The sequence below is a fragment of the Lissotriton vulgaris genome, unplaced genomic scaffold, assembly GCF_964263255.1.
Source record: "Lissotriton vulgaris unplaced genomic scaffold, aLisVul1.2 SCAFFOLD_2830, whole genome shotgun sequence".
NCBI classification, from domain to species: Eukaryota; Metazoa; Chordata; class Amphibia; order Caudata; family Salamandridae; genus Lissotriton; species Lissotriton vulgaris.
In genome coordinates, this window is record NW_028246861.1 from 25663 (window position 1) to 51324 (window position 25662).

The following is a 25662-nucleotide window of genomic DNA, read 5'->3' on the forward strand; positions in this document are numbered from 1 at the left end:
CTCCAGCACCCGGTCTCCTATTTGCAGGGGTACTGGCTTTGTAAAGGGGACCCTTGCTATTGCCCCAGAGAATCCCTGTGTGTCCGCTACTTGATCAGAAATAGGCAGGTGTCCGCCTGTAATGCAGGAGTACGTGGCGCCTGTGTCAATGAGGAAGCTATATGTTTTGTTATTTATCGTGACCAGGACGGTGGGGTCATCTTCACCGCTCATGATGCATGATAAAACTGGGCACACAAGAGTTGTCTGTGGGCTTTCCTAGCGTGAGTATTGCTGGATGGTGCCTTGTGCAAATGGGTTATTGGAAGTAACTACCACACCACCTGGTGGCGGGGCAGCTTGGGCTTGGGGCATCACTTGGTATGAGGATGACTGTTGCTGCAGTTGCACGGGAACTTGCATCATTGTGGATGGCTGTTGAGCTTGGGTCATTACGGGTGTCTGGAGCTGTGCTAATTGCATATTCTGCTGTGGTGCTTGTTGGGCATAAGCGTACACCATCTGGGGTGCCTGTGCATACATTTGTTGTTGTAGTTGTAACTGCAGGGATGCATGCTGGGCGGGACCCATAACTTGTTGGCCTTGGTCTCGAATCCTAGAGCGACACTCTCTTTGCAGGTGCCCCACTTTGTGACAATAGAAGCATGTACGTTGGCCTGACTGTGGTTGGGCCCTTTGCTGTCCATTGCCCCTTCCCTGCATCCCGGTATTTCTATTGTTGTTGTAATACTGATGTTGGTCATTACTGTAGGCCGGTTGTGGTGCCAGATACTGCACTGGGGGCTGTTGTTGGATGTACTGCACTGTGGGCTGCTGCTGGGCTTGCACATACTGTACTGTCTGTTGTGGCGGAGTCTGCACATACTGTATGGCTGGCTGTGGTGAAGTCTGTATGTACTGTATGGCTGGTTGTGTTTGTGGCGGCTGTGCTTGCGCATATTGCACGGCAGGCTGCTGCACTTGCTGCGGAGTGGACTGGGTATTGTTGGCGAGCGCATTTCGAGCGTCCTGTGGAAAGGTGGTGACAGCTGTCATTTGGCTGACTGGTGCCGCCAGCATGAGATTGTCCACTGTATCCTTTTTCCTATTAAGCTTCTGCTGTACTAGCTTAGCAGCTGCATTTTCAATGGCTAATTGTCTACTTTTTTCCTGTTCTATTTTCTTTTTGCAGAAATGTATGATGTGGTCCTGTATCTCAGGCCATGGTTTTGCTTCCATGGCTACTACCCCATCTAATTTCTCCTGCACGTCGTCTGGCAATCCCCTCTTGACCATGTGGTAAAAGAGCCTGCTATTTCCTCCAGTTGTATTCCAGGAGTCACCTAGCTCTTGATGCCATTTTTCTTTCATTCTAGAAATGAAGTTAATAGGGTCCTCATTTGTTTGCATAGTCAGGGACATGAGAGACCCAATGTCGGGAACATCAGGGTATTTTAATCTCAACTTAGTCCAGACTGCCGCCCTTATTTTATCAAATGGTTCCCCATCGTATTTTGTCTCGTTCATTGTTATTAATCCTCTACTGATACTTGTGAAAATTTCTTCTGCTTCCCCTCCCATGATGGATATAAGCAAGCTTTTCATGTCTCCAATCCCTGGTTTGGTGCCTGTGGTGTTCTTCTCTAGGGCCACTATCCATTTGCTGGCACCCTCTGTGAGGGGTGGAAGGTTCTTTTTAATGGCTTCCTTCTCTGCATAGGACCAGCAGTTATATATGGCGGGGGCCCCTGGTGTTTTGTATATTAGCGGCATCTGGCGGCTAATCCCTACACCTGGATACTTTGGTCTTGTGGTGTCATATCTTATGGCATATTTCTGCCAAATTTCGAGACTGGCTCGCATATAGTCGTAGTCCCAGTCTTCATCCCCTACACCCTCCAGGATACATTCTACTGCTGTGGCCATGTGCTGTGGTTCGAAAGACCCTTCCATTGGCCAGGGGATCATCTGCGGGGCCAAGGATTCCGTCCATCCGGCCAGATTGTCTGTGAAGGGGATGACAGCAAAATCTGAATTCTCTCCTATTTCCACTATTTGGTTGGGAGTTAGGTCATTGTCTCGCAGGGCACATGGCCTGCTGAGAAACATACCATTGCCTGGTCTAGTTCGAGTGTTTCGCATGGAGGCTGTGCCAGTGACCATGTAATTAATGTGATCTTCCGTGCCAGGGGCATCGTATACGTTGTATAAGATGTCCTCTGGTCTTCCGTGCGTTCCTAACACTGCAAGTCTCTCTACCTCCGTTTTCCTCTTTTTTCTGTACCCGCCCGTATCCCTTCCTTCCCGTAGTTCCTGGTTTTCATGGAATGGGTTTGTGGACTTTTTTGTGGAGTTTGGGGCGAGCGACTGACTGGGGGAGTCTGTCATGGCTGTGGCGGAGTGTTGGGAAAACGGATCAACTAGAGGCGCAGAGGTGTCGGGATGGTACGTCAGGGGTTATAAAATGGACCTGTGTTCGTCCAGTAGGCGTGCGTGCATGGTCTGGTTCAGCTGCCTGACGGCAAGGTGAGGGGGTCTGGTGGCACACTACTTCCGTTAGTCTTCCATTGTTTCTTATGTCTTGGGAGGGATCTACTCTTGGCGTGGGTGTGGATGGGGAGTGGGCAGTCTGCTGTTGACTCTGGCCTAGGTCCTCATTCCCTTCAGTATGTTCAAAAACGTCTGAGTATTCAAGGGGCTGCGGTGAGGTATTTTTTGTATGCTGGGCGAGTGGTGTTCTTGGACGGGTAAGCCTGAGGGAGTCTGAGAATCTGTCGCTTATTTCTTCTAACTTACAGGAAGTGCGTCGGAGTAGCTGAGTTATTGCTTCATGCTCGCTGGAGGATCGGTCTGCTCTAGTATCCCCTCTGGGACTGCACTCTAAACTTTTGTTGAGTTCAGTGGCCGGTCTCCATGCGTCATAGTGGACTACATAGGGTGCCGGCTGGCCTTGTAACTCTCTATCCTTATTCTGTTGGTGAATTGAGGAAAATGTCATTAGTGATTCGCCTGTGCTTGTACCGCCGAATGGTATGCTGTCTCGTGAGGTGGGCCCTTGTTCCTGGGGTGGTGGAGCAATGGTCTCGCGGAGGTTGTTGAGATCATGGTAGTGCGGGAGTGCATGGCGAGAAGAGTGGTGTGATGACGCGTGTGAATTATTTGATGAGGCGATGGACATACAGTCCGCATTTTCCTCCTCCTCCTCACCAGTTAGGGCTGGAATGGAGGTGGGGTTCAGTTGCAGTGAAAACTGCGCATTTATTTGTCCTGGCAACCCTGGCACTGTGGCGTGCAGTGTTGGACTGCCACCGGCGGCAGGGGTTACGTGGAGGGGACTGACTGGGGCTTGCATTGTGACGGGTGTGGTGGTTGGACCTGTGACGGGGAGCAGTGGTCCACTGCTGATGCCGGGTGGCAGCGATGAGGCAGTACTACCGTCACCACCTGGTGGAGGGCGTTCGGGTGTGGAAAAGAGGTCACTTGGGAGTTGATCGTATCCGACAGTGGGTAAGGAGTTAGTTGTGCTCTGTAAATCTAGTTCTTTGTACTTGGCAGATCCTATAGCCGGGTACATGCCATTTGCCTGATATGGTGGGGGTGCAGAAGGTACAGTGGACAGTGTGGCAGGATGCTCTTGCGGATTTTCCTTAAAAATGCGCCAAAGAGCTAAGGATTCTTTCCTTTTTTGTAATTTGGATCCAGAATATTTGGTGTTTAGGAACGTGGTGGCGTGCTCGAGAGTATTGACGTCGAAGGATCCTTCAGAGGGCCACGGGTAATCCATATTCTTTGTTAATTTGTGAAGCTCCCTACAGTGTTTGAGTATGCGTTTTTCTTGGGCACTGAACGTTTTCAGGACATGTTGGAGTGGTGTTGCCATGACAAGATATTTGTGGGCCTGCAAGGCAGGGGCTTTAATGCGGGGTATTGGCCACGTTTCTCTAGAGATCAGGCACGAGTTCTTCTGCTACCCCTGCTAGGGCGTGGTCATAAACCTCCTTTTGCAACTCCCTATTTTGTGTGGGGGTGCAGCCAGGGAACTGGAGTTGGCCGCCAAAGCAGGCGTCTGCTATCTGGGACTGGAGTCGGTGTCTGGGGAAGAATCCTGACAGGATTGCTGGTCCTCCCAAATTTGCAAGGTGCACAATAAAATATATATGATAGCCGTAAGGTGTCTTATACACGGTGGGATTCTGTATCCTATTCATGAGGTTATTTAGTGCCTATATGGTCGCTGCAAACCTGTGTGGGATACCGTCTGATGTATGTATGAGAGACTGAGCGACCCTGCCTGGGTGTGTTTCGCCTAGTTGTTGTGAGGGCTGGGGTCTGTGGACTGTGAAGTTTGTGCAGGGCTATATACGTGAGGAGGCAGGTCTCTGATGAGCTCTTCTCCTACTTCAGTACAGACAATGCGGTAGAGTATGAATCTTAAATCTATTTCGTCAGGTCCCCTGTATTTTCCCTCTGGGGAGAAGTCAGGGAATTCAAGATTGTGACGGGCAAAGGCGTTGCGGATTTTACTTTGCAGTGGGTTCCGTGGCCAGGATGACGTAAATACAGTGGGGAGTTCTAGGCCTGGGGATAATAGGCGGATCCTTATATAGATCCACTCTGGAGTTTTATGCACTGACGTGCCAAATATTCGTTTATCGTAAACTGCCTGAAGAGCCTGCATGGGGTTTGTTTCCTGTGATTGATAGGCAGGTGATGCAGAGGTGTAGTGGGTGCTGCTGTGATCCTTTACTATGGGGGCGGTGGTGCGTGGAACTGTTTGTGTGGGAGAGCCTTTACTACAGGCTCGGCGGGGCGTGAAAATGCTGGTGCGAGCGATAGAGTGACTTGACGAGGGTAGGCGTAGTCAATATTGAGTGCCCGAAATATTGAGAGAAGAACAGTGCTACTGAGGGGTGTGACGTGGACGAAACAAGAGGGGTGGCCGTCAGAAATGCCTACAACGTTATTGTTTATCAAGAATATGGTGATATGATCAGTGGTATGATCGCACATTCCCTTATGTGAAAGTTGGAGCAGTGTGATGGACTCTGCAGGTGTGGCAGAATGCTGGGGCCAGGATTTTATGAAGGATCAGACAGAAGTGCTCTTAAAAGGGGTGATGTATCTTCGTTGGGGGTGGATGGTTGAGGAGAGTTTGGGGCTTTTCCTTCTGGCGGTGGGATGTATACTATTTCAAATGTGGTACCTGACAATATTGATTCCAGTGAAAACTCGTCGTTAATGGTGAGAATTGAATCTCGTGAAGACTCGTCATCAGTGATGAGAATGGGTGAGGTAGCAGGGTGATATGGGTACTCTGGGCATTCAAGGGGAAGTGAGTGGGGAACAGATAGGGTGGAAGAGCCAGAACCAGAGGTGTCCTCTGTATACAACTGCGGAGGGGCTGTGGTATCTGGGGATGGTGGGGTAAGAGATATCTCTGGAAGGCTATCAAGAGCTTGGGTGGAGACGTTAAGTTGGGTGCCTGGCGTAAGGTTAGCTCCTAAAAGTGTCCAGGCGTCTGTGAGTATGGTGCGGTCTTTGTCGGTAAGGGATGTGAATTCGTTGGTTGCGGAATTGTGAAGTAGGTCAGGTCTGCCGTGAAGGAACTGAATGGTACACTGGTGAATGTGTGGGGGGCTACTGGACATTACGGAAATATGCGGGTGTAAGGCATAACACGTGTAGGCAAGGTAGGTGGCAAGGAGGCCAGAGTGTGAAAGTCTGTGTCAGACGACCCCCAGTGGAGAACCTCGAACCTCCGACCCTGGATAATCCCAGGGAACACCCAGCTCCCAAGACTCGACTTGGAAGAGGGATCAGAAACCTGCCCACGCAAAAGGGGCAGGGTGGGACTTAAACCTGAGTCAGAACCTGCAATGTCCGGACCACACCCAGCTCACAGACTTAAACTGTCGAGAGGGATCATAACCCAGCTCACAGACTTAAACTGTCGAGGGGGATCATAAACCTGGGGGTAGTTGACAGCAAAAAGTAAGCACAGAGCCGCTGTCCTCGGACTGGAAGCGACAGAGAGAGAAGTGTCTGACACCGACAAACCACAAACCACAACAGCAATTGTTAAGAACAGATATGTGCAAAAATGAGGCGCAGAACCATTGAAATGCAAATCGTAATGACAGGTTGGAAAATGTGACCACTGAGGGGCACAGAGGGTTCTTGGATCGTAACCATGTGCAATTCTGCGGGGGGGGGGTCAGGAGTCTAGCCCAAAACCAGGCACACGGGGCCCGCACACAGCCAAATAGCCAACACCGGGACTCAAGGGGGAAAAAATAAAACGTTCCTTGACTCACCAATGGTAGGCAAGAGGCTGCGGCGGGGGCACCCAATGCGGCTCGTGGAAGACCACCGAATTCCTCCTCAGAATGGATCAGGCAGGTACGATGAAGTTGGGCGCCACGTGTGAAGGGGAAAGTCTTGACCCCTTCGGTCAGTGGTCACCACCTTTAGGTGTGGCTAAAATTTGCACATCACCAACACAGCACTTCACTGAGTAAGAGAAGGAATACAAATGTAAGATACCAGACGTTCAAATTGGAGTGGCACTTTATTTTTCAATTAACAAACAGAGAGCTAAATGCATATCAATTCAAGCAACAATGTAATTTTCTAAATATGACCCAGACTTCGCTCTGTCTGGTATGAATGCTGGATGACTAATGCTCAAAATATCTCAAAGTAATACTGGAATGAAATGTATTTAAAAGAACACTAATACAGATGATCAAAGATTCTACACTACTGAGTACAAGAATATAGAGCCCAACTGACTATGGGCCAACCATCTGAAACAGGTCCATTGTCATAGATTGCACATTTCTATCAGAGCCCTGAATTATGAGGGCAGGGCAAAGAAGGCGCAAGTAGAATTAGCTAAAATAGAACATTTTGCTATTAATTCAGTGTCTGGTAATAGCTGAGAGTGAGACCAGTCACCTATGTTAAAAGAGCCTACCATACAGGAATATATCCATGAAGAGAGATAGTTGAAGGGTCAGAGATCTAGAGAGAGAGATGGGCTATCTGCCCTGGGAGATCCACAACCTGAGTGAGGCGTCGGCGTCCCAAGTCAGATAGTCTTCGGCTAGCCGAGAGAACAGACCACGCTCATGCCAAGCATCCGTAGGAAAGTTCTAATTTCAGATTTGACAGTTGGGCCTGATATACCCAAAATTGAGGAACTAGGGGCCTATGATGACGCTAGCCAACGCCCTTTCAGTGCAGGTGGTTTACACCGGAAGGAAATCTTTTCAGTACATTATGTTCCGTATATTTTTAGAACAGAACATCTTGTACCTTTGAAAGAGAACATTTTCAGAACATCTTGTACCTTTGAAAGAGAACATTTTCAGAACATCTTGTACCTTAGGAAGAGAACATTTTCAGGACATCTTGTACCTTAGAAAGAGAACATTTTCAGGACATCTTGTACCTTAGAAAGAGAACATTTTCAGGACATCTTGTACTTTAGAAAGAGAACATTTTCGTCACTTAGTTCTAAAAAAATGGTTACATGTTGTACATTACTAAAAAAGGACATTTTTCTGTCACGTACATTTCTACATATCTGAAAGTGTGAACTCCTATGATAGGTGCTGTTTATTGCCAGAAGTTGCTGCTTATACTTGTGCAAGCTATGTTTCAAAATATAACGTTAGCAAGGGTTTCAGGAAGCTGTACCAATGGGCACCCATCTGTGTGTGTGTGTGTGTGTGTGTGTGTGTGTGTGTGTGTGTGTGTGTGTGTGTGTGTGTGTTGGTCTCGAAGCAGGCCGTGAAACTAACTAATCTTTGAAGGCTTAATTTTACCTTGTTCATTTCAATGCACAGAAACGCGTGCATGTAAGCCTATGCATAGTGGGCCCTGGGGCCTTTATTTACTAATGGAGAAAGCTAGTTATTTTAGCATGTTTTCAGATTTCTATCACGCAGGGCCTACATCAGACCTTCATGTTACCAAGGCTGTTAGAGCCCTCCTTTCTGGTGGTGTTAGATGGTAGAACGGGACCCTCCATCAGTGGTCAGTAACTTGCTGATTTTGCTTTCTTTTTTTCAAGAAATCTTGAACAACAATGTTATTACTGTGCGCAAAATAGGGCACTCTGAAATAGCCATCATCATTCATGGCCTTAATTATATTACTGCCATTATCCGTGGAAACATAACCAATCATGCGCTTTCTTGGATGCAGCCATTCAAAGACCTTACTGTGAAACTCCTCCAAAATGTTTACTGCAGTATGAGATTTCTCCATGGCAAACATGGCTACTATTGCATGTTTCCGACTAGCTTGAAAATCTGTATCACTGTCAACACCTGCATATAACTTGTCTCTAACCCCTGCAAAAGAGACCTGCAGTGATGCACATGTAATCAAGGGCTTGGCAACTGGTCCTCATGTCTGTTGTAAGGTGGATAGTGTGAACAGCACTCTTCTGCAAAGCTGCCCCAATCACTTCCAGTAAATCTTGATGTAGTGCTGGAACCGCAACTCTGGCAAAATAGGACTGGCTAGGAACCTTCCATTTAGGGCAGACTGTTACCACAAATTCTAGAAAACCCACCCCTTCCATGAAAGTAAAAGGGAAAAGGTCCAGCGCTAACATTTTAGCCAGCATTGCATTATAAAGACGTGGCGTTGGGTGGTTGCGTTCAAATGGCGCCTCCGACCAAAAAATGCTTTTTATGGTGGTCTGGACCGTTTTACGTGATGATGATGATCCAGACCTATTTAACCCAGTTAGGCTCATTGATGTACTTTTTCGCATTTGTGTCTCTCCCAGACTCTTAGTGTGCCTCATAGATGTTACTGGGGTAGAGGGTGTGGGCGCTACCACTGCAGTGCTGCTGCCAGGGGTACTGTGTGTACCCTAAAAAATGTCTGTCGCTTCTTCACCTCCCCCCTGCATGATCAGCCCCTCATCATCATCAGATGCAATATCAATGGATACATTTGGATTTGTTGTACTTTTGGCTTCCCGGATCTTACTTAGGTGCGCCTCCCACTGGATAGTGTGGTGTTTTTGATGATGACCTCTCTGGCCTCCGGTACCATAGTCTCTACCAAGCTTACCCCGACTAACTACAGTTTTACAAATCAAACAAATAACTAGGTTTTCCACCTTTTTGCTAATACTAAAGAAGTCCCAAACTGGGGAGTTGAGATTTCTGGTGGTGGTGGTGGAGGTGCGATTTTCAATGCCAGATGAAGTGGAGGATGGGCGTGGCCGAATTTGACTCTGTTGTGGACTTACAGTTACAGCACCACTACTTGAGGTAACGGAGGTCGAGCTTGATGCACACAGCACACACTTTATTAATTGTTTAGAGTTAGGCTGAGTGTTTTTCTTCACATGAGAATAACTTGTTTTTCTATATTGCTAGACTTGCTTTGTAAGCTTAGTCTGTACAGTGAGTGCTGAGGCCTTCAAGGTTTTTTCAACACTGTGGCTGTTGTTCGAACAGTTCAGCGCACGTTCTAGACATAACACATATGCAGCTGTGGCCACTTCAGGTACTGGCGCCTTTAATAATGCACTGTGTAGGCATGATTGAACACACTTGGAGAACATTTATATGCTGATAGCTTGTACAGAACCCGATGTGAGTCCCTCCTGCTAAATCTTTGAGGTATGTGGTTGCCTATGCAAGCCTAAGAGACCTTCTGTAGTTATAAAATAACCTACTAGCAAGGGAGGGTGAAATATAGGTATATATTTAAACTGTTTCCATTTAGCATTATACTATGCTTTCTCCCTTTGTATTTTATGGAGTAGTAACTTTGCTGACAATCTTATTTCTTATCATATGTCTGCTTTATTAGCTAAGATGCTGCACCTGTGATCACGGCGTTAAAAATAAACATTTTAAACTTGCTCGTGTCTCCCTTTATTCCCTGTTCTGGACTGGTATGAGAGTATAACGAAAGAGTGTTCATGTTTCCCACATGACCTGAGGTAACCAAATTTGCATGTTCTGGGTTGTCTAATAATACTTTGCTATAGGACAAAGAGCTAATAAGACACTGATGCTAGTCAGGTAGGGGATTCTAGGTACTAAGGTGAGTTTTTGGCACACCCTGATTCACTAAGGTCCTGGGTCTCTGTGCACAGTTCTATGTCTGAGCAGAATCCCTGCAACATGGCGTCCTAGCGATGGTGGTCTTATTACATGACGCTTGAGTAGTACTTATATCAGTCCTTAACCCTTTCACTATTGTTTCCGGTTAACAGTGGTGACGGATAAACCTACCTATAGTTACATAGGTCTTTTCAAGCTTGAATCTTTAAAAACCGTTTTCTTTTGAATAACTACCCAGTTGTCTTACATAGTTTTACATTGTACCTTTACTTTTCTGTGTCATTATGGGTGACATTGACATACCGCAGCATAGTCGATTGCGGTCGGCAATCATTTGCAGGCTTATAACAACGCCTTGGAGGGCATGGCGGTTATTTTGGTGGTGAGTGCTGAGATAGCTTACCCGTTTGAGTTTTCCTACTCATGGGTGACTTTTCCTGCAGTGGACCAGCTACTCAGTGTTGAGGTTCAGGGGGGGTAGGTGCCTTCTGTCTAGTTCCCCGGTCACTGGTTTTAGCATGTAGTGCTAAGTGCATATGCAAATTTATGGACGCTCCCTCGGGCTCCTTTTAAAAAGGCTTGCCCGCAGGAAACCGGTGCTTGGTTTCTTTGATAGTACCTTGTCGTGTGTTTCCAGTTCCTATTTTTCTACCTTGTTCCCTCTCCATTGAGCTCTATTTCAGCTGACCTTTGGAGGGCTTGATTTTTGCTTCCCTTTTCCCATTTACCCTGTTTCTAAAACATTTGGGCAGTTCTGAACCCTTAGTGGGGAACAGTTTTGGGATTCGCGGCTGCGTTTCCTTTGAGTTTTGGCGTCCCGTTTATTTCTCTTTTTTGTACACAAACCATCTTGTTGTGTATCTTTTGGGTGGTTTCACGAAGGAGCTGAATAACGCCGTTTTTGTGCTACCTTCGTGTTCTTTAAAGACAGGGGTTTTTTGGGTGTATTTTATATCCTCAGACACCTTTTTTCCCCTATCCCTTTTTTGTCCTTTCTTTTGTAATTTATTTGTTTATTCCACCCTCTTTGACATTCTCGGTGTTTCCCGAGGGGGCGTGGTTGGTCTGGGGTTCCAAAAGAAAGAACCAATACGAAAGCAGTGGATTATTTCCTGTCTCGTATCAAGCTACTCCCGTGTGTTGACTGGGCGGTCTCGACTGGGTCAAGCTGTCAGCTCCCAGGAAACTAGAGGAGACGTGCTGTGTTCCCGAAGACATTGGGTTCCCTTGTTTTGTTTACCCACCTTCTCCCGGTGTCATGTTCTCCACCACCCGGAATATATCTGTGGGTGCTGGGGGTCACGGCGAGGGTAGGGGATTGGGGCGTTCTTCACTTCTGCGGTGTTTGGCTGGTTGGCAACGGAACAGAAAACCAAGCCCACGAATTGATAAACCGCCCGAGTGAAGAATGGTTGAGGAGGCAACGGGAGGGGTGTCTTCAATGCAGGAACTCATGCAGGCCTTAGCACTTATGCAGGGTGAGGTCCAATCCCTTAGACAAGAGAATCATGAGTTACGGGTGACATTGAGTGTGGTCAAGGAAAACACCAAGAGGAGAGGGAGGGATCCCTCAGTGAAGGCTAGGACCCCAGTGATTCAGCCAGCCACATTTAAGTATGAGAGGAGTGGGGGGCAGAGTGGGTCTCCTTTGTCTGTTACTGTTAACACTCCTGTGCCGGTGCCTCTGGCTGCTCCTGAGAGGTTTTCTGGGGACAGTAGTAGATATGCTATCTTTATGAATCAGTGCCATTTGCACTTTATGTGTCGACCAGCTGCTTTTCCCGATGATACTACTAAGGTAGCGTTTGTAATTTTCATATATTTCGGGTACTGCTGCTGGTTCGGCGGTCCCCTTAGTCGAAAACAACGACACTGTGTTAAGCAGTTTTCCGGCATTCAAGCTCCAAATGCATAGTCTGTTTGCTAAGCATGCGTTTATGCAAGCAAGCAATGCAGAATTGCTAAAGCTACGGCAGGGTAAGCAGGATCTTCTGGCTTATGTGTCTACCTTTAACCGCTTATTAGCAGAAACTCAATGGCCCATTGCAAAAAGAACATCTTTGTTTTATCAGGGCTTGTGCGAAGACTTAAAGAATATAGTCTCACAGGTAGTAGACCCCCCCGAGGATTGTGTTGAGTTCATTGTTCTGGTGGTAAAACTCAATCATAGATTGAGTGAGAGGAAGGGGGACAGGACCAGGTTTCAACCCTCGAGGACCACTATAACCAAGAGAGAGACACCGGAAAGTGGGGATGTAAAGACAGATCCCGAACCAATGCCGTTAGGTGGGGTGCGGGGTCCCTTAACCAGGGAGGAAAAGGAGCCGAGGCGATTGTTGCAGTTATGTTTGTATTGTGGGAGGGGTGGGTACTTCGCTCGAGAGTGTCCTGTGAAACCGTCCCGGTTAACAGTGAATAAGGCTGAGGCTTTCGTGGGAGGGAGGTGTGAGAGGCCTTCTGTCCTTGAGAGCAGCAGTTGTAATCCTTATGATGTACAAGGGGCAGTTCAAAGAGTCCTGCACCATTTCACGGTGACAGCTTGTTTGCATATTTATCTAGTGGTAGAGCATCCCTGTCGGTGTTGTTGGATTGTGGGGCCACAGGGAACTTTATGGACATCGGTTTGGCCGAGAAGTTGATGGTTCCGTGTGCGGAAGAGACAACCTGAACCCGTGAGGGCCATTGACGGAACCGAACTGTCCTCTGGGTCAATCGTCCGGCAGACTGAACCTCTGCTGATGACATTCGATAATGGGCATTCTGAGACTGTTTGTTTCGATCTGGTAGCCGCTCCAGCATTTGGGGTGGTACTCGGGGTACCCTGGTTACCGGCCCATAATCCTAGGATTAATTGGGCGCGGAGATTGGTCACGCTTGATTCGGAGTATTGCCTTCTGCACTGTTATTGTGAGGCGACTGACTGGGTGTCTCCGTTGTCTTGTGCAGCAAGTGGCTGTGTTCAGAATAGTTTGCCTCCTTCGTTTGTTACATACAAGGAAGTGTTTGATAAGGATCAGGCGTGTGTTTTGCCTCCACACAGGGCTTTTGATTGCCATATCGATTTGGCCAATTTGCCCTGTAGTAGGGTTTATGCGTTGTCGGAGCCGGAGGAGAAACATCTACGGCAGTACTTGGACGAAATGTTGAAGTATGGGTTCATTCGACCTTCTTCTTCGCCGGTATCCTCTTCCATCTTTTTTATACCTAAGAAGGCGGGTGATCTCCGCTCTTGCGTGGATTACAGAGCGTTGAATAAAGTTACAATAAAGAACAAGTACCCATTACCACTCATACCGGTGTTTTTAGATCAGCTGCGACATGCCAGGGTGTTTACAAAGCTTGATTTAAGAGGTGCTTACCATCTCGTTCGCGTCCGAGAGGGCGACGAATGGAAAACGGCGTTCCGCACTAAGTTTGGTTTATTTGAGTATTGTGTTATGCCTTTTGGTTTGTGTAACACCCCTGCTGCTTTTCAGTTTTTTATTAATGAGGTTTTGCGTGAGTTTTTGGATATCAGTGTGATTATTTACATTGATGACATTTTGGTTTTTTCCCAGCCCTTTGAGGATCATGATGCTCATGTTTCGCAGGTTTTGTCTAAGTTGTTGGAACACCGTTTATTTGTCAAGCTGGATAAGTGCACGTTTGGGGCAACACATGTTGAGTTCTTGGGTTTCTTGATATCGGCAGATGGTATTAAGATGGATCCCCGGAAAATTTAAGCCATTATCAACTGGCCCATACCCACATGTGTCAAGGACATACAGGTACTACTTGGATCCGCCAACTTCTATAGGCGTTTTATCAGCCATTTCTCAGAAATTGTTTCGCCTATGACTTCTTTGCTGAAGAAGGGAGTGTCAAGTCAAGTCAAAAACCACTTTATTTGATTATTTAAAATCATAAAAGTATGCTATACATATACAGAAACATTAAAAGTCTGATAAAATCTGTTATACAAGCTAAAAACGCAATTCATATACAATTAAAAAAGCGTAATCAATCATGCCCACGTTTAAGCAGTTGATAGGGATGCAATTTCTATTACTGAGAGGATTCAATTTCATATACAGCTTTCAGTCTATCCCTCTTGATTCTAAAACGCGGCGAGAAAGCTGGCAACACAAAACTGAGTTACAGGGGATTCTAACAATTGTAAGAACAATAAAGCAGGTTTACATTGAATAAAATTCATTTTTTTTTAATAATGGTAAAATAAACCTTTTCCTGGCCTCTTGGTACAATGGGCAAAAAACGATAAAGTGCAAAGTGTCTTGCGATGAAAAATCATCGCATTTGCATGGAGCAGCATCTTCAGGTCTACTCCAACCCTCCAAATCCCAAAGAACTGTATGTATTTGATTAAACTGCAATTTAGTCAGTAGCCACCTGTGGAAAGAATTTGTCACTATGGTCAGATACGGTGACATTACGAGTGGCTGGGTGACCAGAACATGGCCCCTAACTGATGGTTTACATAGTTCTACTCCTTCACGCTCTGCCTCCTTCAACTTGATGAAATTAGTTTTTACCCACTCAATGTCAGCCTTACAGAGAGATTCAGGGTTAGAAAAGATCTCTGGTCTCCCCATATACATAGCTAACATTTTTATGTTAGACAACCAATGGATTTTATTCATATTATCTAACCTAATACAGTCCTTTCAGATCTTATGGTTTAGGGAGAGGTTCGGATGTAACCATATTTTAATCCATAGCAACATTGGGGCTAATGTAATTATGTCTGCTATGTAACCAATCCCTAGTTCAAGATGGACCGAGTGGGAAGCAGTAGATTGCGGGAGGCCTAGGAGGGAGCGTAGGAATTCATTTTCTTCCGTTTGGATAGCATCGGGTTTGATGAATCCCCATATTGCAGCCCCGTACCTTACAATGGAGATAGTCTTTGCTTTATAGAGTGTTAGAATTGCCTCAAAAGGTTTCACCCCAAATCTTTTGGCAAAGCCTAGCACTGCGGCTAAGGAATTTCTCACCAAGTTTACCTTTATTAGAAGCTGAGGGGACCATAAACTCTTGTCATCAAAGACCACTCCCAAGTAGATAAATACCTTTACTCTAGTGATTTCTTCACTACCACAAAAGAAGGTCTTAAGTTTATTTTGTGTTGGCCCCAATGACATAACATGCGATTTACCGTTATTTACTACCAGATCCAGGCTTTTCATAAAATCCCCAAACGAATCCAGCAATCTTTGCAGGGCCAGAGGGGTCCTTGCCAGTAGGACAGCGTCATCCGCGTATAGGAGCACCGGAACCGGTGTGTCTCCCATACGCGGAATGTCCGGCGTCGCTGCTAGCAGGTTTACCTCCAGTGAGTTTATATATATCGTGAACAGCATAGGGGCCAGGATGCATCCCTGGCGCACCCCTCTGCTGGACTTAAAACTGGACGTACATTTCCCCTCGTTTGTCATCCTGATTGAGGCGTTCAAGTCTTTATGCAATTCGGCCGAGAAATACACAAGGGTCCGGTCAAGTCCCAGTTCCAGGAGCATTGTCCACAGCTTCGACCTATTAACTAGGTCAAAAGCTGTGGGCAAGTCCATAAAGCCCAGATAAATGGAGCCCCTGGCAGCCTTAGTGTATTTAGCTATTATGAGGTGTAGGTTCAGACATTGGTCCTCCGTACTCCTCCCCGCTCTAAAGCCATATTGGGCATCTGACAGTATGTTATTGTCGGAGACCCACCCTGTTATCCTTGCTAGAATAACCTTCCCCAGAATTTTTATAGAGGAATCTAGCAAGGATATGGGCCTATAACATCTGGGGGCGGCCCTTTGGCCCTTCTTAAACACTGGGATTATTGTTGACCTGGACCAGGATTTAGGGAATCCTACACAGGCCGAGGTATTGAAAACGTTAGTCAGGATGTTAGCCCAGTACAATGGGTTAGCCTTGTACATGTCTGTGGGGACCCCATCTGGTCCTGGTGCCTTTTGCCCTGCAGAGTCTTCAATTGTTTTGACAACCTCCCCTAGGAGAAACCTAACTGGCGAAGCGGGAGATTCTGAGGCCGGGGCCACAAAGATTTCTATCTCAAGATGGCTGCCATATATCTTTTCAAAGTGACTCAACCAGTCCTCCTCTGCAATATTTGCTTCTAAATCTTTATTTTTGCTGTTAGAAAATAGGGGTGTATTAATAATAGACCACAATTTTGCACTATCTTTTAGGGTGGCATTCTCCATAAGCTCAACCCAGGCATTGTGTTTAATTTTGTTTTTCCTTTCCTGAACTGCTTTTTTATACTCGCTTCTGAGCTGTGCGACCAAAGGTTTATTCCTTGGACGCTCCTGGAGGGCTTTTTTAAGGAGATTATGAGATTTAGTGCATTTGTGGTCGGACCAGCCCGAGGGCGAGTTATTTATGGCTGGTCGGCTTTTAGAGGTAAGTTCTTTGGCCACTAGGGAGCAGATAGCTTCATAGGAGGTTATTACTTCTTCCCCAATAAAATTGGATCTCCACAGGTTTCTAAATCCTGAGCAGCCTTTGTAGTGATGATATTAAAGAACTCCTCTGGCATGACCTTACTCCAATTGAGCCTCCTCCCCTGATCTTTTGCTTTCACTTCAACTACCACCGTAGGTGGAGTGGATTTGTTTAAGAAAGAAAAAACATTCACCAGTTCAATTACCACCGGATTATGGTCGCTAAAAAAAGAATGTATAGCATTATACAAAACTACGTATTTTAAAAGTCGAGATGAAAGAAATATGTAGTCAAATATTGTTTCACAATCCCTGCCTATAAATGTGGGAACACGGGAACTTTTATCAAAAAAACCCTGGTTCAAACAAATCATTGTTAGACAAGAGTTTCTCCAGTGCTTCCCCCTTACTTGTATGCTCAAAGTGTTGCGGGGATTTGAAATCTGGCCCATCATTATCAGTTAATAAACAGTTATGACTACATAGGTGCACATTAAAATCACCCAACAAAATATATTGGCAGAAAGTGGTTTGCTTTATAGTGTAAGTGGTTAAGAAATTGGACAACCATACCAAGTTAACATTCGGGGAGTCCCCTTGCTGTGAATTATAACAATTCACTATAATTAATTTGGTGTTATTAGTGAGGTTAAATTCCAGGATGAGAAAATTATTAGATGCACAGTCTATCCTTCTAACTTTCCCTCGTATATTCACAGAAACCAAAACCCCCCCGGCCAATGATTTTAATGCTGGGACAAAATATGAGGTGAAACCATCCAACCAAAAGTCACAATCTATGTCCCAAGTCTCTTGTAGAGCCACAATGTCATGTTGTTTCACAAAGTTAAGCCAATTGATATCTTCTCTCTTGGAGCGTAGTCCAGCGGCGTTCCAACTTAACATCTTGACCATTGCCCCATTTGCGTTACACATAGTTACAGGGTTACAGTGGGTAGCAAGAGGGATCAGAGTAGAATGATCCGGAACCTGGGGGACCAAACCAAGATGGGACTCTTCCCCAGATCCATTAGTAGCCTCTCGTCAATCACACAACTCCAAGGTAGAAAGTACATCAAATCTATTATGTGTGGGGATGTTGGGCCCAAAATTAAAGTCATTTTCTCCACCAGAGCCCTGAGGTATAAACGGCGTCTGAGCTATAACAGGAGTATATGGTCTCAATCTCGCGCTATGTGGGGGTACTCTAGTAAGCTGATTATAAAAAAACCCAAGAGGGCGCACCCAGATGCCGTTATCATCATGTGTCAGTGAGGCTGCCCTTAACAGGACTGTAGCCACATGTTGTGGATTTCTGAAGTTCACAATTATACAGTCCCCTTTACAGGTCTTTTTAGAAGGCCCAATCTAGTTTGCCCTTCTGGTACTTATGATATCAGGGGCAAATTTTATGGGGAAACCACAATTCCTGTTTAACCATGACACAGTTTTATTTTTAAGGGAGTCATGCGATTCCTCATGTGTCTGGGCTGAATTCATATCATGGAGCGGTACGTTTGTTAAGACGACAACATAGGGAGTACATGCTGGGGGTAGATTTATAAATCTACTTCTCCTTACCAGGTTATTGTTAGATAAACAATCAGTACCTGATGTAGATCGAGTAGCTTCTCTCACTACAGTGGTGGTGGATGTTATAACCGGATTAATATTTTTATTTAGATGTTGGGTAGCTGGTTGCTGATTCTCTTGTTTCTGATTTTCCACTCTAGCTACCTGCACTGACCCTCCTATGCCCATCTCCACCTGTTTGATACTGTCAGCTGTTGATAAGTGTTTTGCTAGTAATCCTCCCAACCTTTTAACTTCAGCAGTCACACAGTCGAGTTTCCGCACTAGGGGTTGTACGAACTGTTCTAGTTTGGCTTCAAACTTGGCTTCCAGGGAGCTAAGTAGTTGGGAAAATTGGTCAGGGCTAAAAGTGTAATTGGCAACATCGCTATCATCTTGTACTTTAGTGGACTCATCTCTATTATTCTGAGCTTGTACATGGATATCAGCCTTTTTTTTAGAATGCTTTCCCCCCTTTTATTTTGATTTTTTCTACAGTTTCTGACCGGTCTAGCAACAGGGAGAGATTCATCATTGTCTTCACTCACTAAATGTATATCTGATACTGGGGGCTCAGTATGAACCTGGGCTATGACCGTGGAAACCTCAGTAGGGTCTGCATTAAGGGTGGCAAGCTCTGGGTAGCTCACCACTGGGATCAGGGGGACAGGAGTACTATTGGGGGTACTAATGAGAGGGCTATCCCTTCCCAAAGAGGCCCTCCTGTCGTTGTTTATTTTGTTTACCATCTTCACCAGATAGTTATCAAGGGGACCTGACCCCGAAGTAAAGGTTTCCTTTAAGCCACTTGGCATGGTATATCCTGATATCTAAAAACAATTACTAGGGTAGGGGTAAGACCTTGAGGAAGTCTACGGCAATGCTGACTAGATTATGAGCAATATAATATAATAGGGGGACCACTTTACCGGATATGTAGTCTTCAAAATCCAAAATGTCCTGCACAAAAAGGTCCAGGGGGTAAGGCCCAGCCCTGCCTCTTCCTGTCTATGACTGTCATAGACTGTCCCGCCCTTGTCCCGGGCTTCTTCCGGGCGCGCCCGCGTGACGAGGCCGCAAGCACATCCAGGCGCTTCCTCTTTTGCGTGTGCAGCGTCCTTGCCGCGAGGGGCTGCTGGGGTTTGTAGTTTTAATTCGGCCCGGCGGAGCCAAGCCCGGCCAGATCACGAGGACAACCACAGCGAGGGACAGGAGGTCGGCGGAGCCAAGCCTGGCCACGAACACACAGCGGAGCCAAGCCCGGCTGTCTGCAACACTCTGGTCAGCAAAATCAGCACCCCCCTGGTCTCCTATGCAAGCGCTCCTTTATGCGCCTCCAGGCGCTTCCTCTTTTGCGTGCGCGGCGTCCTTGCCGTGAGGGGCTGCTGGGGTTTGTAGTTTTAATTTGGCCCGGCAGAGCCAAGACCGGCCAGATCACGAGGACAACCACAGCGAGGGACAGGAGGTCGGCGGAGCCAAGCCCAGCCACGAACACACAGCGGAGCCAAGCCCGGCTGTCTGCAACACTCCGGTCAGCAAAATCAGTTCCCCGCTGGTCTCCTATGCAAGCGCTCCTTTATGCGCCTCCAGGCGCTTCCTCTTTTGCGTGCACGGCGTCCTTGCCGTGAGGGGCTGCTGGGGTTTGTAGTTTTAATTCCGCCCGGAGGAGCCAAGCCCGGCCAGATCACGAGGACAACCACAGCGAGGGACAGGAGGTCGGCGGAGCCAAGACCGGCCACGAACACACAGCGGAGCCAAGCCCGGCTGTCTGCAACACTCCGGTCAGCAAAATCAGCTCCCCCCTGGTCTCCTATGCAAGCGCTCCTTTATGCGCCTCCAGGCGCTTCCTCTTTTGCGTGCGCGGCGTCCTTGCCGCGAGGGGCTGCTGGGGTTAGTAGTTTTAATTCGGCACAGCGGAGCCAAGCCCGGCCAAATCACAAGGACAACCACAGCGAGGGACAGGAGGTCAGCGGAGCCAAGCCCGGCCACGAACACACAGCGGAGCCAAGCCCGGCTGTCTGCAACACTCCAGTCAGCAAAATCAGCTCCCCCCTGGTCTCCTATGCAAGCGCTCCTTTATGCGCCTCCATGCGCTTCCTCTTTTGCGTGTGCGGCGTCCTTGCAGCGAGGGGCTGCTGGTGTTAGTAGTTTTAATTCGGCACAGCGGAGCCAAGCCCGGCCAGATCACGAGGACAACCACAGCAAGGGACAGGAGGTCAGCGGAGCCAAGCCCGGCCACGAACACACAGCGGAGCCAAGCCCGGCTGTCTGCAACACTCCAGTCAGCAAAATCAGCTCCCCCCTGGTCTCCTATGCAAGCGCTCCTTTATGCGCCTCCAGGCGCTTCCTCTTTTGCGTGCGCGGCGTCCTTGCCGCGAGGGGCTGCTGGGGTTAGTAGTTTTAATTCGGCACAGCGGAGCCAAGCCCGGCCAGATCACGAGGACAACCACAGCGAGGGACAGGAGGTCAGCGGAGCCAAGCCCGGCCACGAACACACAGCGGAGCCAAGCCCGGCTGTCTGCAACACTCCAGTCAGCAAAATCAGCTCCCCCCTGGTCTCCTATGCAAGCGCTCCTTTATGCGCCTCCAGGCGCTTCCTCTTTTGCGTGTGCGGCGTCCTTGCCGCGAGGGGCTGCTGGGGTTTGTAGTTTTAATTCGGCCCGGCGGAGCCAAGCCCGGCCAGATCACGAGGACAACCACAGCGAGGGACAGGAGTTTGGCGGAGCCAAGCCTGGCCACGAACACACAACGGAGCCAAGCCCGGCTGTCTGCAACACTCCGGTCAGCAAAATCAGCTCCTGCCCTTCCATTTTATGTAGAGGCGGATGCCTCCCAGCTAGCAGTTGGGGGTGTGTTGTCTCAGCGTGACAGTGAGACTGGGTTGATGCATCCAATTGCGTTTTTCTCGAAAAAACTACTACCTGCTGAGCAGAATTACACCGTGGCCGAGAGGGAGCTATTGCCCATAAAGCTGTCTTTTGAGGAATGGCGAAACTATCTTTGGGGGGCTTGTCACCCCATCACGATCTATACGGATCATAAGAACTTGGAGTTTTTCCATTCTGCCAGGGCTTTGACTCCCCGGCAGATGAGATGGGTGCTGTTTTTCAATGAATACGATTTTACCATCACGTATAGGCCAGCAGCTCAACAGGGGAAGTCTGATGCGTTATCTCGGATTTATGCGGATCCGTCACAAGGAGGGCGGGTAGAGGAGACCCAATTTATGATCCAGAGTGAAAAGATCGTTGGTTGTGCCTCCATGGATGACTTTTTGGTTAAAGTGCAGGAAGAGATGAAACAGTTGGACATGGCTCCGTGGCTGTCGGAACCTGGGTTTACGTTAAGGGATGGGTTGTTGTATCAGGCTAATAAGCTGTTTGTGCCCCCTGAGTTGCGTAAACTGGTTCCTATTTATTGTCATTCATCGTCTTTGGTTGGGCATCCCGGGGTCAATAAGACCAAGGAGTTGTGTATGCGTTGGTTCTGGTGGAAATCTTTGGCCCACAATGTGCAGGTATTTGTGGCCTCATTCCGGTGTGTGCTGTTAGCAAGTCCTCGCACATGTCACCATCTGGGTTGTTGCACCCTTTGCCAGTGCCTCCCTCCCCCTGGCATACGATCAGTATGGATTTTGTGACCGATTTGCCACCTGATTCAGGGTTTACGACCATATTGGTCGTAGTGGATTTATTCACTAAAACGGCACACTTCGTTCCCTTGATAGGGTTACCCACGTCTAGGGAATTGGCTGATGTATTTATGGCACAAGTGATCCGATTACATGGGGTGCCTACTGCCATCGTTTCAGATAGAGGGGCACAGTTTGTATCACATTTTCGGACTGCCCTATGCCGGTCTCTAAAAATGGACGTACGGTTGTCATCTGCTTACCGTCCACAAAGCGACGGGCAAACGGAACGCACCAACCAAACTATGGAGCAGTATTTGCGATGTTTGCTAATGTCGCTGAGGGGCAGTTGGGTACAAGCCCTTCCTGTGGCTAAGTTTGCCTATAATAACAGTATGCACTCAGCATTAGGTATCTCGCCGTTTTACTATTCGATGGGGTTCCATCCCAAGACTATTCCCATTCAACCATCTGAGAGGGTGCCTGCAGTGGATTCCCTTAGTAGGGATTTGATTGATATCTGGAAGAAAGACCAACAGCAGCTGTTTGAGTCTAAGAGGGTTCTGAAGGTACAGGCAGATAGGCACAGAAGGCCAGCTCCTCTGTATGCAGTTGGGGATAGGGTTTGTCTTGCAACGAAAAACCTGAGGTTGCCGGGACCGAGGAAATTACAGCCTTGTTTGTGGGTCCCTTTCCTGTCCAGAAGGTGGTGAATCCAGTAGCAATTAGGTTGACCTTACCGGTTGAGTATAGTATCCATCCTGTGTTTCATACTTCTTTGTTGAAGCCTTAAGTCACCACCACTCAAGAGTTGCCACCTCCTCCTCCTGCTTTGATTGATGATAATGTGGAGTATGAGGTTAATGCTGTTTTGGATTCCAAGCGGAAGAGGGGTCGGTTGTACTACCTTATAGACTGGAAGGGGTATGCCCCAGAGGATCGTTCTTGGGTTCCGGCTAGTCGGGTGCATGCTGCCCGGTTGGTATGTCTGTTTCATCGCCTGCACCCTGGGAAGCCTAGGACGGTGGGAAGGCTTCTGGGGGGGGGGGTACTGTTGGGGTTCAGGGTGGGCAGGTGCCTTCTGTCTAGTTCCCCGGTCACTGGTTTTAGCATGTAGTGCCAAGTACATATGCAAATTTATGGACGCTCCCTCGGGCTCGCTTTAAAAGGGCTTGCCCGCAGGAAACCGGTGCTTGGTTTCTTTGATGGTCCCTTGCCGTGTGTTTCCAGTTCCTATTTTTCTACCTTGTTCCCTCTCCATTGAACTCTATTTCAGCGGACCTTTGGCGGGCTGGATTTTGGCTTCCCTTTTCCCATTTACCCTGTTTCTAAAACCTTTGGGCAATTTTGAACCCTTAGTGGGGACCTGTTTTGGTATTCGGTGACGCTTCGGGATTTGCGGCTGCTTTTCCTTTGAGTTTTGGCGTCCCGTTTATTTCTCTTTTTTGTACACAAACCATCTTGTTGTGTGTCTTTTGGGTGGTTTCACAAAGGAGCTGAATAACGGCCGTTTTTGTGCTACCTTCGTGTTCTTTAAAGACAGGGGTTTTTTGGGTGTCTTTTATATCCTTAGACACCTTTTTTCCCCTATCCCTTTTTTGTCCTTTCTTTTGTAATGTATTTGTTTATTCCTCCCTCTTTGACATTCTCGGTGTTTCCCGAGGGGGCGTGGCTGGTCTGGGGTTCCAAAAGAAAGAACCAATACGAAAGCAGTGGATTATTTCCTGTCTCGTATCAAGCTACTCCCGTGTGTTGACTGGGCGGTCTCGACTGGGTCAAGCAGTCAGCTACCAGGAAACTAGAGGAGACGAGCTGTGTTCCCCAAGACCTTGGGTTCCCTTGTTTTGTTTACCCACCTTCTCCGGGTGTCATGTTCTCCACCACCCGGAATATATCTGTGGGTGCTGGGGGTCATGGCGAGGGTAGGGGATTGGGGCGCTCTTCACTTCTGCGGTGTTGGCAACGGAACACTCAGGTGTTTCACACTTATACTCACACAGTCGTGCCCGTGGAATATGTTCCTTATAGGACACAAGAGGTTCCAATTTCTACATGGCAGCACCGTGTTTGGTTTAATGGCGGCCTTCCCCACAGTTTAACGGCGATTAGATTAGGTCCTTTGTCCATTCCAGGCACTTCCTAGCATGTGTTGGCTGGATTTACCCTACATCTTCGTGCGGGGGCAGTAGGGGTTATTAGGGCCCTAGTTCCATATATTACCCGCAATTTTCAGGGCAGGCCCCTGGTGTTCTGGCAACCATTAATGAAAATGTATTTTTAAGATTGATTGATGTAATGCTTAAGATGTTGTTTTTAATCAAAAAAGAAAGAATTTTTATTAACTAGTTATTAACTAGTTATTTTGCAATTTATGGTGTTAGTATCAGATTGTTATTCCAATACATGGGCTACATTTGATGTGAAGAGCACATAGAATAGTGTAAAAATGTCTTGTCCACCAAGGATTTCTCTCTTTTTTGTACAGTTGCGGCACTTCCATCTGGACCGAGCGGAATGAAGCTTAGTCCTGTGATGGTTAATGCGGTTATGGGCATGCGTCCCCAAGATAAGGATGATATGCCTTTCTGGCTTGCATATAAATTTGACCAGCTGGAAGCAGTTTTTCCTAATTCAAGTCCTGTGGAAAAGCACAGGAATCTTACCATTAGTTTGCCCAAGGACTTGGTACCGGAAGCCGGTGACTGCGAGTCATGGGGTAGGATTTTTGCGGCAGCTAACACGAGGTGCTTCGGCACTCCGTCAATGGCTATCCTTCCATTGGTCATTGAACGGGTTCAAGATGAACACGGACCCGAGGCTGCAGTTGAATTGGGAATGAGACTCGTTGTCACATTTGATGTAGTTTTCGATCTCGTCCTTTCAGTTCAGTTCAGTTCATAAGGCTTTATTTCGGAACATAAAAACAATGTCCATAAAAGCACAACATATACAGGCAGGGTACATTCACCAGTAAAAGAACATGATATAAAAACAATCCATCACAATAAAGAGTTAAAAGATCATACTTTTCCTGGCCCTAATCGCTTTCAAAAGAAAAGTAGCTGTAAAAAAGCAGATATCAGCATGATTTAGGTTAAAAAGCAGCTTCAAGGCATCGTGAACTGTCCTAACACCAAACTTAACAAAAACAGGTTTTAAAAAGGCAATGCGAAAATTTTCATATAGCTTACATATCAATACAAAGTGCAAAGTGCTTTGTGCGGAGCTATTGTACATGGACACGCGCCCTCTGTATGCTTGTTGTGGGAAGGGAAAGCCACCAAATGGTGCACAATCCCCAACCTCAACCGGGTCAATACAAATCGGTGGGACGCTCTGTTTACGTGCCTTAAATAAGATTGAAAACCCACACTTTCATTATATTTGGCATAGAAGGAACTAGTGGATAAATTAATTCCATTACATCGCCGCTGCTCAGACTTATACATTAAAAAGACATTCTTCAATTCAGCTTTAGACAATTCAGAGGCTGCTAGGCTGTCCCCCTTGACGTCAACTCCAATGATCTCCTTAAAGATGTTAATTACGTATTTAATGTAGGGGATCTTTAGATAATTATCAAGGGAGAGACAGTCCCCTATAATAGTTCTGTTTAAGGACGTTTCAACCTTCGCCCACACCGCACGCCATAACATTAGTGGTCTTAGAGCAATTAAATCAGACAGGTGGGGGATTCCTAATTCCTTGTGGACTAATTCATTAGAAGATGATTTTGGGAAGCAGAAAAGTATTTTTAGGAAACAGTTTTCCTCCACCAGGAGACCACCTACAGATACAAATCCCCATAACCCTGCTCCATAAATGGCAATCGATAGGGATCTCGCCTCATAGATCTTAAGCATGTCTTCAATCCGCCTATCACCCAATATAGTGGCAAATTTACACACCCCATGTCCGCTTTTCGCCATTT